The 17822-nt window shown below is 36.8% G+C and overlaps 1 long non-coding RNA gene across 1 annotated transcript; it reads left to right on the forward strand.

The window, feature by feature from the left end:
- Positions 1–337: 337 nt before the first annotated feature.
- On the forward strand, positions 338–14341 carry LOC121064537. Its single transcript, XR_005816541.1, has 4 exons — positions 338–390; positions 803–964; positions 1325–1461; positions 14124–14341. It is a non-coding gene; the product is annotated as an uncharacterized LOC121064537 (long non-coding RNA).
- The last annotated feature ends 3481 nt before the right edge of the window (positions 14342–17822 follow it).

A 17822-nucleotide genomic window follows, 5' to 3' on the forward strand; every position in this document is an offset into this window, starting at 1 on the left:
GGGAGTCTGACTAGTTATCTCATCATAAAATGGCTTTGAGAAGTCAAGAAAGATATCTGAGAGTCACCAGAACAGAAACTATGGCTACAGGAGATGGACTGAAAGAAGACAAATTATAATATGTTCTTTCTTGAATGTAGTCCTAACCTACACACTGCATGCAACAAATCCTTCCCGCCTGCAGCTTGCATCTGACAGGCCTAAGGCGGTACTTCCAGAAAGGGCTTAAAGAACTGGCTGCACTTCCTCTACCTCTGTCAGAAATGTGTCTTCCTTAGTGACAATTACATGAAGAGCTCATATATTCTGCTTTATGATCTCACTGTGCTATTGCAGCCTCTGGGAAGGGTTGTGGTACAGTGTAAATCCTGGCTGATACTTGGTGTTGGCGTGAGGCTAGGCTAGGAAGAATGAGAAGATCGAAACAGTTCTTTTTCTTTTTTTTTTTTTTTTTTTGGGGGTGGGGTAAAACTATAGGAAAAGGAGATCTTTTTAAGGGCGTATTTAAAATTCTGAAAGCATATGTATTTCTCTCCACAAGCACAGCTCAAAGTAACATGGCAATTTATTTCATTTAACTTGCACATTTTATTCTAATTATTTCTTGTGGATCTGCTAGTACTCTTGGGTTTCTAGTACTCTGGTGTCTAGTTTTCTGTCATCCTAAGTACACACAACTTCAGTGGCTCACAAGAAAGTACCTCATTGATGTTTAAGCGTCTGGCAAGCATTTACATACATCTTTGTGGCTTTACTCTCCACTGCTACTTCTTTGTTTGTCATATTGATTTTGTATTTGCAGTCACCCATTGGCCTTGACTAGGATGAATGGTTATGTATTGTTTATGCTGCGGTAATGCCTCAGGGCAATGACAATTCAGTGAGAGAGCTGGACCCTGTACAAATGTCCAACTGGATGGATAAACTCTGAAAGAACAGTCTGCCAGAAAAACTGTCAGAACAGGTAAATAGGATGAGCTATCCTAACACAAACAAATGACAGGATAGAGTCCCATTGGTTTTATTATAATAAAGACAAAGTCAATGCTGACATAGTGAAGTGATGAGAGTTTAAGAAGATAATGATTTTAATTAACTTTATAAGGGAAAATAAGCTGAATTTTAACACTGCCTCATTAAAGAAGCACTGAATTACAAGAGAATGGCTGTATCACAGTGTCTTGTCCCTGGCTAGGTCTCCCCTCTGCCCCAGTCAAGACTTAACCTCTTTGGTTATGTTGTTAAGCAAAGGTCATAAACAATAAGATTTCTCTTTTAGTAAGTAGACATAAAATCACTGGAGATTTTTTTTTTTTCTCTGAAGGAAGAAAATATCCCCATGAAACTTTTATGCATGTGGTTTTGGTCTTCTGGGTTGAATCACTGTGCCATGACTTTGAAGATCACTCCAGAATCCAGAGCTACTCACAGCAGCAAGTCATGGAGGTTTTGGAGCACAAGGTATGTGTTTTACTATTTCTCTGTGGCTTCTCTGCCTTCCTTTCCTCTTCAGGTTTGTCTGTAAAGAGAGAGTCTGTCTGGTCTTAGTTATCTGAGAAGTCACCTTTTCTGCCCTGTGTAATACTGCAGCCACTGAGACTAGCTTGCCAAGGGAGCAGTCTCTGGACTGAAGCTTCTCAAAGCTAGCATCTGATCTTCACATACACAACTGGCTTCCTCTGCTGATCAAACAGATTCCACGTCACATCAGTGTGCTTGAAAGCAAAGGGCTTTACTTAGTATCTGATGCTACATATGGTGTTGCTGAGTGTGTGTGGTTATGCACGCGTATGCCAATATTAGAAATGCATGTATATATCTATTATAATGTTTTGCCCTACTACAGTTGATATCAAGGCACAACTGAAGGACAAACTCTGTCTCAGCTGAGCAGGGTGAACAAACAGTCAACAAACAGTTGTGACGTTTTTGTTGTTGCCCCCTACAGCTCCCAGTGAACATGGATCATAGCTAATGGAGGGAAGCACAGTTACCCCATCCGCTCTGAACAGCAGAGAGATGGTGTGGCCCACAGAGCTTGGCCCTGCTTGTGTGAGGGCCTCTGCCTTTTGCGGTTACTGCCAGCCTATATTTGGACATTTTTTTGAGGACTATTTACCAAAGACCAGAATTGTGAGAAAGAAATTCCCTTGCAGTGGACCGACCACCTTTTTTTCAGGCTATTTTGTGGAAGGAAAGTAAGTGTGGCCCTAAAATGTGCTATAAACGCTGAATAAAACAAGGGCAACCTATATATATATATACATATATATATATTTTTTTTTTACGTTCTCCATGTGTCACTAAGCTTTATCAAACTGCCCTCCTGCTTGTGGGTGAATCATTTGAGATATGATTATGAGACAGGCCTTGCTCTGAATGTTATGCTGCATTTTACCATCATTTTGTTAGATTCCAAAATTAAAGACTGCCAGCTGGGGAAATCTAATTTTACCATTTACTTCAGATGTGTCCTTCATAGTTAGCTTAGTTGAAAAAAACATTCAGGCTTGCCCTGGAGAACATACCTAGCAGTAAAACAGCTGCATAAAGCCTTGTAATGGTAGGAAACTCGCTGCTGTTTGTCCAATAGCTGCTGCTAGCATTACATTGACACATCTATGCTTTGGATGATAGGACCTACTAATAAGTGAACTTCTGACACTTTGTAAACAAGTACACATTTGACATTGCTATTTTCTTGCCTGGTTGGGCAAAATTTTTCTCTCATTGAATCATAGTAATTTTTACCAATGTGAAGATTTCTACATCTGGCTTTCAGGAATTTACCTGACCACCACATCTAGGTGTAGAAAATCAGTCATCACATCCAGATCACTTTTCTGCAACTGTCATTCCAAGGACATGTTCATTTCCCCAGTTAGATCATTTAAAAAAATAATATAATAATTTCTATTTATTGAAAAGTAATAGATGTAGAAAAATATGTACACTGTTGCTCTATGTTCTGAAACCTAAATTGCCTACAGCTGCCCTGATTTCAAGCTTATGAGTCATCTAAGCTCAAGCTGTAGAAATTCCAGAGGACATGTTGTTAAATAATGCATGAGTGATGTAATTTCACTGTGTATCTCATTAGTAAAATGCTACAGGAAAGAATTAGGGAAAAGAATCTAAAACTATTCTGGTCCTATCTCTGTACTCCTTTTTAAATTTTGTTTTATTTGTTACATACAAAGGGTTAATTTGAATGATAGGTTATTTTGATTATCCTAAAGTGATAGGATAACAAATCTGTGTTAAATTAGGTGACAGTGACAGTTGCTTTCTTGTTAGTGATGAGAAAAATTCTGAGAATCCTTTCTGTTTTGAGCTCTAATTCTGAATCTGTCTTACACTTTCTTCTTTCTCAGTGTGGGTATGTATGTGTGAACATGTGTATCCAGTATATATACAATTATGAATGTATATAAAGACCAGGAGACTACATGTGTTTTCCACAAAAACAAAACAAAAGAAGGATTACCTCTTGGTCTCAAAGTTATCAAAACCTTTTTTATTAGCTCTAACACTGTATATTATTCTAGTAAGCAATCAGGTTATGCAAATAATAATCTTCTTTTATCTGGAGGTATGCATCTATAATTAAGAATGTCAGTCACCTTATCTTGTAAACAGTCTGTTCTTAGTACACAATATGAGATCTGGTGCAGATGTGTCTGTGTATGCAGAGAGCCAATATATCATTTTTGCTGCATCTAAAGCCTGCAATTTCATGCTTAGCACTTGGCATTGTAACCATGGTTATCTTCAGTTAGATGCAGAATACAGAGGCTTCAGCAGATTTTTTTTTTTTTTTTACTTAGACCTACAGCAATCAAAACACATAAAGAGATCAGCATTCCAAATATAAATGCATAGATAGAATGTGGTGAAGGCAACAGTGTTATCTATTATATGACATGCGATATTTAGACTTTATTGCAGGTGCTTTTCCTGAAATTTCTTTAAAAACAAAAGGACTACTAAGTCATGCATAAGAGAAATGGACCTCTTTCCTTGAATGTTTTCCATGTACAAAGAGTAGAAGCTGAAAGGCTGATATTTCTATTAGCACAAGGTTAAAGGACACATTATCACACGTTCAAAGGATTGGCTATTTTATTTTTAATTTTATCTCCAAAATATCTAGCACACTATTTCTAAATTTTTGGAAAGTAATAGAGGTTCTCAGTTTTGATATTAGCTTAGATTTCTCTACATATTTTATGAGGTTCCATATGGCAGTGTTTGTTGAACAGAAAGAGCTTACAGCAGAATAAATGAAGCAGATGACCAGTGCATCTTTACATGTTGAAAAAAAATTGATTACAGACTTTCTGAGGAGTGATTGTGACTCCTTTTTTTATGAATACTGAGTAGTTATATGCACAGTCGTAAAGTTTTGACTGTTCAAGAGCAAACAGTTTTCTGCAAACTTGTTTTTCTGTGAAAAAGTGTAATATTGTTGGTCCTAGAAAAATTGTCTCTATAAATCGCAGAAAGTTTATACAGGCTTGACTGGGCTGTTTTTTTTTTTTTTTTTTTCATTTGAAGTCACTAGGTACTGTGCTGCAGAGAGTATACGTGTGCTATGCAGCAGCTAGAGGATATTGTTTGTCAGGAACAGCACAGAGTCAAACTTGGTTGAACCCTCAAAGCCTCCCAGGCAGCTCTGCTGCAGAAGATTCTTTGTTTAGAGCATCCTTCCAAAGCAAAATTGGATTATCCTCTTAAATGACAATATCTACTGTAAGGAAGAAGGGTGGGTTGAGCGTTAGCTCAACCTTTCAAACTAAAACACTTACTTCGTATCTGTTATTTTTATTCATTTGCTGGGGCACTGACCTGGTAAATGGAGGTTGCTCTGAAAATTATACTTAATAACTGCTGCTGTTATTCACCGAACCCTATACTGGATGAGTGCCCTACTATGGCAGTCTACTTGGGCTGCTCAGCTCCAGCATCTGCTGTTAAAAACATCTCCCTCAAGCCATGGGTAAATTCCAGCAGCACTTGGGACCCTTGGTGTCATTCTGCTGCTGAGCTTGTGCATAGAGATGGAGAGTATGTGTTGTCTCCCAACAAATGAAGGTTCTTGTCAGCATTCAAAACAGCTGCCATTGTGGCACACAGTCTTTACAGCTCTGAGGAGGCAGAGTGTTGCGTGGGGAAGGGCTGCAGCATTGGAGGAGACATGGAAAGGCATTAGTGTAGCTGGGGCTGACTCACTTGCAAGCAAGCATGGAGAAAAAATCAGTGAGTACTTCACTGGAGGCTAATATCAAAGAGTAGCAGTGGTGTCTGAAAGGCAAATGTGACACTTATTTAAAAGCCCTGTTTAAAGAAACCAGGCAGAGTATTGTGCTTCTTCAGGGTTTTTCTTAGAGCTGAATGCTGAGGGTCAGAGTTTGAATTTAATGCAGTACCAAGAGAAACAAGTAGCTATGCCAGCTGTGGAAGACAGGTTTTCTGCCACATCTTGGTCAAGGACATAAGTCTATAGAGAAATGGGGAATTCTTTTCAAGTTTGAATACTTTTCTTTTAAATGTGGTGAATCCTGTGAGTCCAGCCTCATCATGTATTTCCAGAGGTGGGTCTGTTGTTTGTACAATGGTACAAAAGCCAAGGGCTGCTTTCACACAGAATTCTTAATGCTAAACAGTACAGTGATACAGTAGCAAAACACTGATCCTTTCTACAAAGAACCTACAGACCTGAGACAGAATATGACAGGAGACCTCACAAAAAGAAGAGAGCACAATGAGGGAGGGGGGAAGGAGAGAGAAGGAAAAAGGGAAGGTTTCTATGAAGAGCATGAAGGAAATATTGAGGATTCTACAAAGATGAAATTTTCATCATTCATTTTGTAAACAACATGGATTGAGCTGTTAAGTCTCTGGTTACCCATAAAGAGGGCAAACTATTATAACTGTTTTATCTGATTTTAAACTTTAAGCCATGTAGGATTTTCATTATAAAATCTAAAGTTATACAAAACTCATTAGATTTTAAATTAGCAAAAAATTACACATTATATCTTCAGCCCAATGGAGAGCCAAACCCTCAAATTTTGTGTTAGATTAAGGTAACACTTGGTGAAATTTTATAGTGAACCAGGTCTGGGCTGTGCTTTTTCTTTCAAATACAAATGAAATCAGTTATAATTACTTTCATGCAGCCTGTCTGCAGTGGGAAGGCTTTATTGGCACTTTTAAATGAATTTTGCCTTGAATTTTTAGATTTATCTGAATATAAAATTCAAAGCATAGCTCTGAGTATGTGAGATCAAATAAATCAAAAACCAAAAGACTTCATGAATCCCCGCAACATGAAATAACTGAGTTTTGTACAGATCTGCTTACTACCTAAAAATAGTTTAGTCTTATCTCTATACAGAATCTCCTGTGATAGCATAAGGAGTGATAAAAACCCAACAGATACCTGAGAAGCTAAGTCAGTGGCTTAAAAAGAAAGCAAGGGAAAAAAAGATACTCACTGTGATGTGAACTTTGTCCCTCTTTCAAATGGCATTTAAGTGCAGTGACTGTGGTATTTTCTGTAAATGTATTATCATGCAGACTCTGTATGTGTGCCATCTGTGAGTGTTGTATGCTCTATTCAGTATAGCAGACGAGACTTTTCTTCCTTTAAAAACAGAGAATAAAAAGACTTATGGAGATATGGTAGAACAAGAACAACAAAAAAAAGTGAACGAGCAATGTTTATGGTACTAATTTTAATAATAGCTCTCTTCCATAGACAGTATTGAAACTGTTGCTACTTGAAATAGCCTAAGTTCCCTGTGAATCCAATGCAGTCGCTATCAAAACCTTTAACTTTTTCTCTGCTAGGTAAGATGTTGTTGTAAAGCTGTTGTTGTAAAGCTGTTGTTACTTACATAGAAACTGAAATAATGCTTGCAAACAGGTGAGAAGTGATCACATGCCCGAAGGGGGTGCAGTCTGGATAGACCACATAGAGGAGAGAGGAAAGTAGGTTACGAAGGAAAAAAAGGGATGATTTTGATAGCCAAGTTCTCATCTCCAAATTCAAGAAATGCTTCTCTTTCTTCAAGTCAATCTCTTTCATCCCTTTTATTAGTTCTCTGAATATATTTTAGTTGTCCCATTTAATTTTTATTTTCCATTTTGGCCCAGTTTGGCCAATTTTTAGACACTTGTTGAGCTTTAAACCAGTTGACTATAGTCATGCTTAAAGTTAAGCCGTGTGCATATTTGCAGGGTCAGAACCTTTTTTCAGATATTCATCTTTTTCGTTTTTCTTTTACAGACAGTTTAACTGCTTTCTCGGTAATTGTGATAAGAAAAAATGTCTAATTATTTTTTTTCAGTATTGACCAATTCCCACTTCTGTTTTGACTTCTCTTTTCTCTTCTCTCTTCTACCTTCGAAAGCTTTTCATATGTATTTTTTAGGATGTTTATTGTTACTCTGGACAGACTTTTTTTTTTTTTTTTTAAATTATGAATAAAATGTCCCAAAGCATATTCCAAGTGAGGCATAAGCACTTTTTATTTAATATTGTTCTCTGTTGTGTTTTCAATCTTTTCTACTTCTTTAACACCAGGGAATTTTTAGTGCTCTGCTAGACTTTCAAGTAATCAATGGCTTTATTAACTAGTCTGCAGTGACCGGAAAATCTTTGCCAGTCAACAAGCAGACTGTACTTTTAGCTCTTTCTTACAAAATTCTGTACACTACAACTGGACCTTACTTCCAGAATTACTGATAACCACAAAATGAGCAATCCTACATTCATTATCAGACAGTCTGGAAATTCATATATAAATCATCTCAGGACTTAGGTCTTTACTTGCATTGCAACTAATGAGATGAAAGATATTTCAAGGACTCTAAATAGCGTTTAAAAGGTTCAAAAATACTTATTGGAGGGAGGGTATATACAGCTGTATAATCCGCTGGGAAACATACAAAACAGATTTTCATCCTTAGTTACATTGTCATCTCGAATTTGCATGTGAAGTGAGGCATTTTAGTGCTTGCCTTATGTTTTAAATCACGAGAAGTTAAAGCCACAAAGCAATGTGATATGTGGACAAAGTCTTCAGACAGTTTTCTGTTTTCCTGTTTATATTGAAAACTAGCCAAAGACATTTCCTGTGGAAAAGCAATAATCATAATTTAGGATTTATGGTTTTATGACCAGCTGAAAAATTTTGTTAATGTAGACAGATTGCTAATTGCCCAGTGTTTTAGGCCTTGATCCTTATTGCTATGGTAGTCCTTTTACTGTAACATTAAATCAATTCATTTTTCTTCATGCAATTATAATTCTTTTAGACCACTATAGGTTTTCAAAGTACTGTTCAGATAACTGTATTTTTGTTTATATCTAAAGAATTCCTGACTGGTTTTAAATGCAAAAGGCAGCAGTAATGAAATATTGAGGATACATCACAAAACACTACTCACTGATACAGGGTGGAGAGGTAAGCAGAGAAAGCTCAGGCAAAGGGCAGGGCCTCCCTGAGCATGGCAGCTTGTGCCATGGGACTGGAGCCTGCAAATCTTGGAATGACATGGGACGCAACACTACTACACATATATCACTGCTGTTCAGTGGTGCTAAATGGAGTACTCCCATGCTATTTTTTTTTCTTTTTTCTTTTTTTTTTCTTTTTTCTTTTTGTAGTTGTTGATGTGCTCTTTGAAATGAATCTTATCGGGAAAAGGAAGATTTAGTGTAAAATGGAAATCTGTTTTCCCAACAGTTATGCTTGACATAATTCAAATTCTAGTGAGATGTCACCTGTTCTCAGTTATCGTCTTATAATTATGCATCTTGGAAAGAGGTGGCTCACTATACAATATTTTTGCATTATAACTTCTCTGAAAATCTTCATAAATCCAACTCTACTTCTACCTGTAAATTTAAGCAGGAGGAGGACAAATGAGTGGTCATCTAGCACAGTCAGATGAAAGAGTAGGAATGGTACTTTCTTATTTCTATAAGAAAATAGAAACATCCTAACTTGACCAGCCAGCAATGGGGTGAACATTTCAAATATTTTTTTTCTTTTCTTTTTTTTTTCCCCCCTTCATTTCTGGAGGCAGAAAAGAGGCAAATGAATTCTGCAAGGGGTGAATGCTGAGTAGCTCTATTGCCTTTGCTCAAAATTGCTTTGCAAGTGGGTACTTTAAGTATATAATCTTTTACTAAAGAGATTAACTAGCATAACTAGTTTATGATTGCCTAATGCTGCAAACTATGTGAAAGTAAAAATATGAAGCAATGGGACATGGAAAAAGCATTCAGACAATTTTAACTAGCACTAGTTAGGATTAACTCTTATACCACATGGTTAACCTTTGGGATAGTAAAGAGGGCTTAATGAAGGCAAACAAATGTTAGCAGGAAAAAGTATTTTTGTCTGACTTTATAGGTGGAGAACTAAAACAGTGGAAAATGACCATCACATCCTCCTGAAAGAATGCTAAAAGCCTTTCTCAGGAAATGTGGTGATTGGACAAAGGGTAATAATTTTAAAGTAAAAAAGGTTAGATTTAGATTAGACATTAAGAAGAAATTCTTTACTATGAAAGTGGTGAGGCACTGGCACAGGTTGCCCAGAGAAGCTGTGGGTGCTCCATCCCTGGAAGTGTTTAAGGTCAGATTGGATGGGGCTTTGGCAACCTGGTCATCTAGTGAAAGATGCCAACTCCATGGCAGGGGGGAGTGGACTAGGTTGTCTTTAAAGTTCCCTTCCAACCAAAACCATTCTATGATGTTTTGCAGATGTGTGCAGTAGATGTTTGAACCGTGTAACTGATAGAGAAACAGTACTAAGGTTTACCTTGAAGCTTGCAACCACTAATCTACAAACCTGATCAGACAATTTTGTCAAGATCGTGCAAAACAAATGTAGAAAACCCAGGAAATGATCTCCACTGTCTTGAGTCTCAAGGTGGCCAGCATAAGACATTGTTTTTCCATTTCTGAGACTTTTCTGATAAAAGGAAAAGATGATAATTCTTTCTTTTTTTTTTTTTTTTTTCTTCTTTTTTTTTCCCTGTCTTTACCAAACTGAGATAATTCTTAGTCAAGGGCACTTATATGCCAGAAGTAGATATTATTTTCGGAATAAGTATGTGTTTTAAAAGGAAATGAGGAGCAGCCATGCCAAAACACCTTGAGCAAAACAAGTGGTTTAAACTATGGTGCTGGGCAACTTACTGATTTATTGCTAAGAGGAGCAAGGGAGAGCCTGGAAATACCTATTAGCAAAACAACCACTTTGCTAGCTTGGGGAAACAAATTAACTTAACGATGATGCTATATTGGATATTGAAAGTGAATGTAATATGCAAATACTAGTTATTTAAGTCCTCAGAGCCCTTTCTAAATGGTATAATAAATACCATTAGGTACTATGTTATCACAACTTCTGATTCTAAGCTCTTATATGTCAGAGTGAGATAGCTTATTTTCTAGTAGAAATGTATTAGTGCCTATGAACCTGTGCTGGATAGTAGCAACACCTTTCCAGTTCTGTAGTAGTTAATAAAATAATAAGTTTGGATGTTGATTTGAAATTAATCACAGGAAGATTGCACTGCTTAATTACATTCTTGTGAGGATGTAGATACACCAGGATAAAGGTGCTATCTTAGCGTATCTATTCCCCCGCAGGGAAGGAGAACACACTGTTCCCCAGTACACACACACACAGATGTAGTGCAGCTGTGCCCACACTAAGGAAGGTAGTAGCATAAATGTTTCAGTAGGAAATGACATTCCTAGTAGAAATAGTACTGGTGCAACCACTGCATGTATACCATACCCTGTGGACAGCAGCTTATTCCTCATTCCTGTGATAATAACATTAATAACAGTAGAGTCCTTTGGAACTAATCTGGAATACGAATATCATTTTGAAGAACATGCACCTCACAGTCTGAAGATAATCTGCAACAAAAGATGATCAGGGCAAATGGCCATGTTAACAGGGACATAAGCAATTGCAGTGGATTAAAATGGATATATATCTTCCCTGCTCCTGATCATTACATCAGTCAGAGATATACTAACTTACAGTATCAATGAGATATTTCTAAAGTTATCAAATCTTTACCATGAATCTAAGTGTTCTGCTGGATCCATTATATATATATATATTTAATCTTTAATTTTATTTATTTTGAAGTCATATTTGTTAAGGCTTTGATGCTTTTATTCTCATTCTGAAACTCCAGATAAAAGGTATACAGGATATTTACCCCATTTTAGAGATGAGGAAGAGAATCAGAGCGGTACCTTCCAATACGCTTTTGCTATTTTATATATTTTAATTCAAGTTATCCCTTATACTTTTCCTTTCCAAAGAAAACAATCCCAGTCTTTTCAGTCTTTCTTCAGAGAAGTTGCTTTTGTATTTGTGTGTCCTTAACCATTACTATTATTCTTCAAATCCACTTTTATTCTACTATGCTCAATCTTTTTGGATAGTAATGAGTAAAGTTCTTCTGATGAGTCTGCAACTCTGAAACGTTTACTGATACTGTGACTTTGCCTGCAATGTTTTCTGTTCTATTCTATTCATCTGAGAACTCACCTTTCTGAAATATGATTTCCTATTAAATGGGTGTCTCTCATGGGCTAGCAACTGAGTCAACCATTTCCTGAACTGATCCTGTTAATTTAAAACAAAAAGTGCAAAAGTAATTCACCTTCCGCCTCGAATTGCCAAGAGTGTCTATATCCCCGGAAATCACTATGCTGAGAAGACTCCTTGAACTTGAAAAGATAGCAGATAGGCTGGTTATGGCAATTGCCTATCATCCTTTGTGATACAGCAGCCGGAGTCTGTACTTAACACTAATAGCAATGAAGAAAGTACAAGTGGTCTAACACTCATTCCAGCTAATTACACAACTGCTGGAGGTGAAATGCTCCACTGAGGTCAAAAAAGACCCTGTTGGTGCACACACTGATCTCACAAAGGTGTTTGGGATTGAGTGGCTGTAATTTCCTTGTTTTCTGAAGGATCCTCTCAGTTTTCACTGAGAGAAAGTAAATGCCTCACAAATTCTGTTACTTGAGTCTCTTATATTTTGTTCTGTGAATAAGATCCTCAAAGAATAAATACTTGCAGAAATCTATCTCCAAATTCCCATTGTTGTTTGAAAGATGGCTCAGAATTTTTCCTGTTCATTTCCTCTGTGGTGCGTTTTGCTAAGAAGTGTGACATGGGTTAACATAGCTTAAATGCTGCAGTCTGGAATTATTCAAAATTAAGAACAATGAATCCTTTTCTCTGGCTTAGGGTAGAGATAGAAAGCTTTAAATATTGAGCCAAACCTGAGTTTAATGACAACATTAGTGAACTGTTATCTATTCACGTTAGTTTTTTTTTCTTTTTTTCTGTTAACTATAAACTAAGCCTTAGCAATGATTACATTAGTTGCTTACCTTTCAGGTAAGTACATTTATCTTAGATGGAAATTCATGGTAGCTAATCTTAAAGATTTCAAGTACATCACTGAAATTTAGGTCACATCTTGAAAGAAAGATGAGTGTTAAACAAGAAGAGGAAATGACCCTTGCTCAGTAGCTTCTTCATCTGAAATTTCTAAAGCTATGGAGGTTGTCTCCAGATGAGATACAATGAAAAGGTGATAAGTTCCTGAAAAAAAACCACAATCAAACAACAGTAACAACAACACCAAAATCCACAACTGTTTCATAATTGCTGTGGTAGAGCTGGAACTGAAAATTGACTGAAACTGAAAGCATGTTGATATATATAACAGAGAAGTCTGTAGCTCAGTTTTACTAAGGCAGGTCATGCTTACTACATATTGGATGGAATGTGGACACATCCTATGGGGCCCCTTCCCGTTGCAGTGGAATTACCAACCTGCAAAGACAGGACTGGGATTTAGATAAATAATTCTGAACCAAAATTAGATGATTGTTCATGCTAAAAATTGCCAGTTTTTCAAGTCTGTAAGAGTAAGAGAGGTAAATTGAGATGATATGACCTTGTAGCTTAGACAGAGCAAGACATATTGCAGCTGATGAGGTGTGAAGCACCTTACCTGGCCTCAACTGAGAGCAGAGATGACTCCACTTAGGCTTTTATTCTGCAGAGTACATAGTGTACATATCATATTGAAAAGCAGAGGAGTGTTGTTCTTAAAGGATGAATTAAAGGAGAACTAAAATAGAGAGTACTCGGGGTCTGGAGATTAGTAAAACAGATTTCAGTGGAGTCAGGAAATCTTAAAGGTCTGGGAACGTGGACATTAGAGGTGGTGGGAAGACAGCTAAGGTAACTGTTGATCCCCTTCCAGTGACAGCTGCTGAATATACATGCTCTTTTCATGGGGTCTGATTGCTGGGAATGGGAAGAGTGAGTGAGCGAGTTCTTGAAGAAGTTAGGAATAAGATTGGGAGTCCTAAATTTAGTGCAGTCAAGCAACAGCCCAACTTCCCTAGGCTCCAAAGGCAGTGGGAAAATAACATCATAGCAAAACCAGGGGGAAGGGCTGTAGCAGATTAAGGGCAGCCCTTCATCAAACAGAAACAATTATGAAAGAGTTTGTGAGAAGGGTGCTTTTTTTTTTTTTTTTTTTTTTTTTTCCAAATAGTTTATGATCTGAGTGACCCAGGTTAGCAAAATCTTATTAAACTGCAAATCTGTCACTAGTATTTCTCCAGGACATTTCTTACCTTATTTTCATGTAATCTCCTGTGTGGTTACAACTGCAGATATAGCTAAGGAAAATTGTAGAATGTTAATTCGTATATGTGTTTAGACCTGTAAAAACATTTGCTTATGGCTGTTAGCTTTTTGGTTTGTTTAAATTTGTATATTTTTTCCTCACTCTTTTCCTTTATTATCATTTCTACCACAAGCGCTGCTTGGTTGTGTGGTTTTTTTTTTTTCAGATTCATACTGCTTTACTGGGATCTTTTAAAGCTAATTGTTCTTATTTATTTATTTATTTATGCTGCTGTCATGGCAATAACATATTTTTTCCTGATGTGAGGTGTGCATCAATGTATTTTTTTTTTCCCCTAACATTACTCCTTCTTTGATAAATGGGTTATAAAAAAACTATAATTTTCGTTTCAGATGCCAGGAGCGAGTTGAAAAAGAAGGCTTTTACATACCCTGCTGCTCTGCCTGGGAGGTAAAAAGGGGTAATCTTTTTGCACACCACACGAAGCAGGTGATATTCTTTTGCTACCAGAAGGATCTGAAAACTTTGTGGAAATGGTGCTGTTTAATACTTTCCCATGGCAAAGGTTAGCTCCTACGTGTGTGTGTTGGTTGAATAAAACATTTTCTTATTAAAGTGATATGCTTCAGAAGGATTTTGTAACTGATGAGAATGTAGGAAAAATACATATTGCCACTGAATTTTTTAGTGACATGTCACAGCCCTATCTGGCTGCTGCATATCACAAAATACAGAGAAGCATGCATAGTCTGTTCGAAGGCTGTTTATTTCAAAGATGCAGACATTTAAAAGAGCTCTAAAGGGCATATTGTTATGCAGACTTTCAAGCATATTAAGTCTATTTGGAGAAATGTGATACAGATATATTGCTGGCAATGCACAAAGAGGTTATAGGCATGCTGTGTGCTAGACAATATGGAGTTTATAATATGGAAATAAAAATTGATTCCATGAATGCTAGTACTAATATATGCAGCCTTGCAGGACAGCTTTCTAAATTGAATTAAAAAATGCAGAATTTATTGCAACCATTTTGGACTTAGGGAAGCAACATGACCTTGTCATTTCTATACCCTCCTGATATGTATATGATAGGAAAATGGAATTTCTCTTTCACTTCAGGAGCAGTTACTTATGGCTGTATTTCCTTCCTGACAAATAAAACTGAAATGGTAGAAGAAACCTTTTACCTGTGGGCACCTCATTCTTATTAATTCCTGCTATTTTTTGTCAGCATCAGAAAATATATTGTCAAAACTGTCACTAAAAATAAATTCAAGCGGAAGGTATTTAATTTCCCCTTGCCATACTGCTGACTTCATGCATGTTCTCTGTCAATCAGAACAGGAGTCAAAATTCTCAATAAAGCAGAAGGAAACTTGCCACTTTTCTGATGTTAAAAATATATATATTTTTCCAAACTTTTTTTTTTTTTTTTAATTATTATTTCAAGGTCTGGATTCCAAATGTCAGATATGGAAAATTAAATTGATTAGATCAATTAAAAAAATTCTCAACAACTGTAATTTCAAAAATATTCTTAGAAATTGTGAATCAGCATAGCTTTGACATAAAATATATTTATGTACTGATTAGGCACTTAAGTTTTATTTTCTCACAGACTTTACCAATTTTGCTGAAGTAAAACCTAGAGTAAGAGAATAATACATGTACTTCCCTGAAACAAATTAATGTGTGTGGTAAATGAAGGTGAAAGCTGCTCTTGAATCACAAAGAAGAAATGTGGTTGAGAGCTCAGTGGATAAGGTAGATACAAGAACGAGAACAAGAGCCAAATGAGCTAGGAAAACAAAAGACAGCATGGGTATCACAAGGCTCTTCCAAGTGATTCAGAAGTTGAAAGCCTTAAAACCTGTATGCAGAGAAATATGAGAACAAGAAGACACTACTTGCTTATTTTATTAGATAACCTATTTGAATTACACTTTTTTTTTTTTTTTAAAGCTAAAAAGAAAACACCAACAACAAACCAATTGAACAACAACAAAAAATATGCCTGATAAAACCAGATACTGCCTATTTAGGAATTAGTGGAATAAAACAAGGGAAATCTTGCACTGACCATGAAAGTCACCATCTCAGCTCTGCTTCTTGAGATGTGATTTGGACTATGTCTGGTTTCTAGAATAGAACCCATCATGGGCTTGACATTAACATCATGGGGATGAGAGAAGGCTCCAGGGAGACCTCCTTGTGGCCTTTTCTTACTTAAAGGGGTCTTATAAAAAAGATGGATAAGGACTATTTACCTAGGTAGACAATGATAGGACAAGGGGGAATGGTCTTAAACTAAAAGAGGATAAATTTAGAGTAGACATTAGAAGGAAATTCTTCACTGAAAGGGTAGTGAAGCACTGGCAAAGGTTGCCCAGAGAAGCTGTGGATGCACCAACCCGGAGGTGTTCAAGGCCAGGCTGGATGGGGCCTTGGCCAACCTGGTCTAGTGGGTGACATCCCTGCTTGTGGCAGGGGAGTTGGAGTTAGATGATCTTTAAGGTCTCTTCCAACCCCAGCCATTCTTTGATTCTATGATTCTAGGATTCTACAATTCTATGATTCTATGATTAAAGTGCTAACCCAGCTCAGGGACAATTTCTGACTTTTTTGGAATGGCAATCACAGCATATCATAAGCAAGGTTTTATTGCTGTCAGAATCCACACTAGAAAAATAGATGCTTCATAGCATCTGCTGCTCCATAAAGAGAAGCAGAACGCAATTAAACATGCAGCATCTTGCATGCTATGTACAGTGTTAATCTAAGCAGGTAAATCAGCTCAGCATGGTTAACAGTGTAGAGGGCATACAGTATACACATAAATAATAAAAGCAAGAAGACATGCTTTTGCAGACAGTGAATAATAATCATCAAAATGGACTCTACAAGGACAGGTTACTGATGCAAAAAGAAAGCAACCATAAAGCACCTACATGCCCCAGAAAACCAAGAGAATGATTAGGGTGATTGTTCCTGCTTTCCTATTCCCAAACTTCCTAGGTATTAGTACTTCATAAAATAGTTCTTCAGCTATTTCCATATGATTAAATTTTGGTTATCTCAGTGCAGCAGGATAATTGTATTCAGATCTGCATGAATTTCACATTGCTATCTCCTTTTAAATCTGTAATATATATAACCATTTATTTTCCTTTTAAAACAACAACAAATGGACTAAAACTGTTGTCATCTGCTCAGATTTGAATTGTATTGCTTGCTTTGGCAAGAGAAATTAAATTTTACTGAAAATTTGAGAAATAATCAAAATGAAGCCACAATAGATTTTAATTTTTTTCCAGAGAGTTGAAAAAATCAACTACAACTTTGTGATACCATTTGTTTATAGAATTTATATGACCATGACAAAACCTTGGAACTTGGAACTTTTCTGGAATAAGTTTTAAGCTTACAAAATGGTTATTTAATAAATTTTCTTAATAAATCTGCCAGGTCTGTTGACAAGGTTTCTGTTTTACTCCAGGGGAGAATAAGAAATCAGAAGGACAGGAACATTTCAAGGTATCAGTCCAAGGGCTACTGTTACTTCTGTGTAGTCCTAACAAAGCTAACGTTGAGCTTCAGGTGTTCCCTTCATTTCTTCCCAGATATCTAGCCTAATGCCCTTTTTTATTTCCACTGTAGCAAAAGGAAAAACAGCAAAGAACTCATCATGCTGGCTTTAATTTTTAGAGAATTTCTTATAGTTGAGGTACCAGATAAATCACATTCTGGACCTACAAGTTTGAGAGATGTCACATCGTATTCACTCCTTCCAGTTAAGGAGACACAGATGAGACATCAGCTCCTTTGGCATCATGCATTTCAGATCTGTATTCAATTAACACAGACAGGTATGTGCCTTCATCTCTACTTGACTGCAAATATGATCATAGAATCATAGAATGGTTTGGGTTGGAAGGAACCATAAAGAAAATCTAATTCCAACCCTCTTGGCATGGGCAGGCATACCTCCCACTAGACCAGGTTGCTCAAAGCCCTATCTGACCTGGCCTTGAACACCTACAGGGATGGGGCATCCATAGGTTCTCTGGGCAACCCGTTCCAGTGCATCA

The sequence above is a fragment of the Cygnus olor genome, chromosome 2 (assembly GCF_009769625.2).
Source record: "Cygnus olor isolate bCygOlo1 chromosome 2, bCygOlo1.pri.v2, whole genome shotgun sequence".
NCBI lineage: Eukaryota > Metazoa > Chordata > Aves > Anseriformes > Anatidae > Cygnus > Cygnus olor.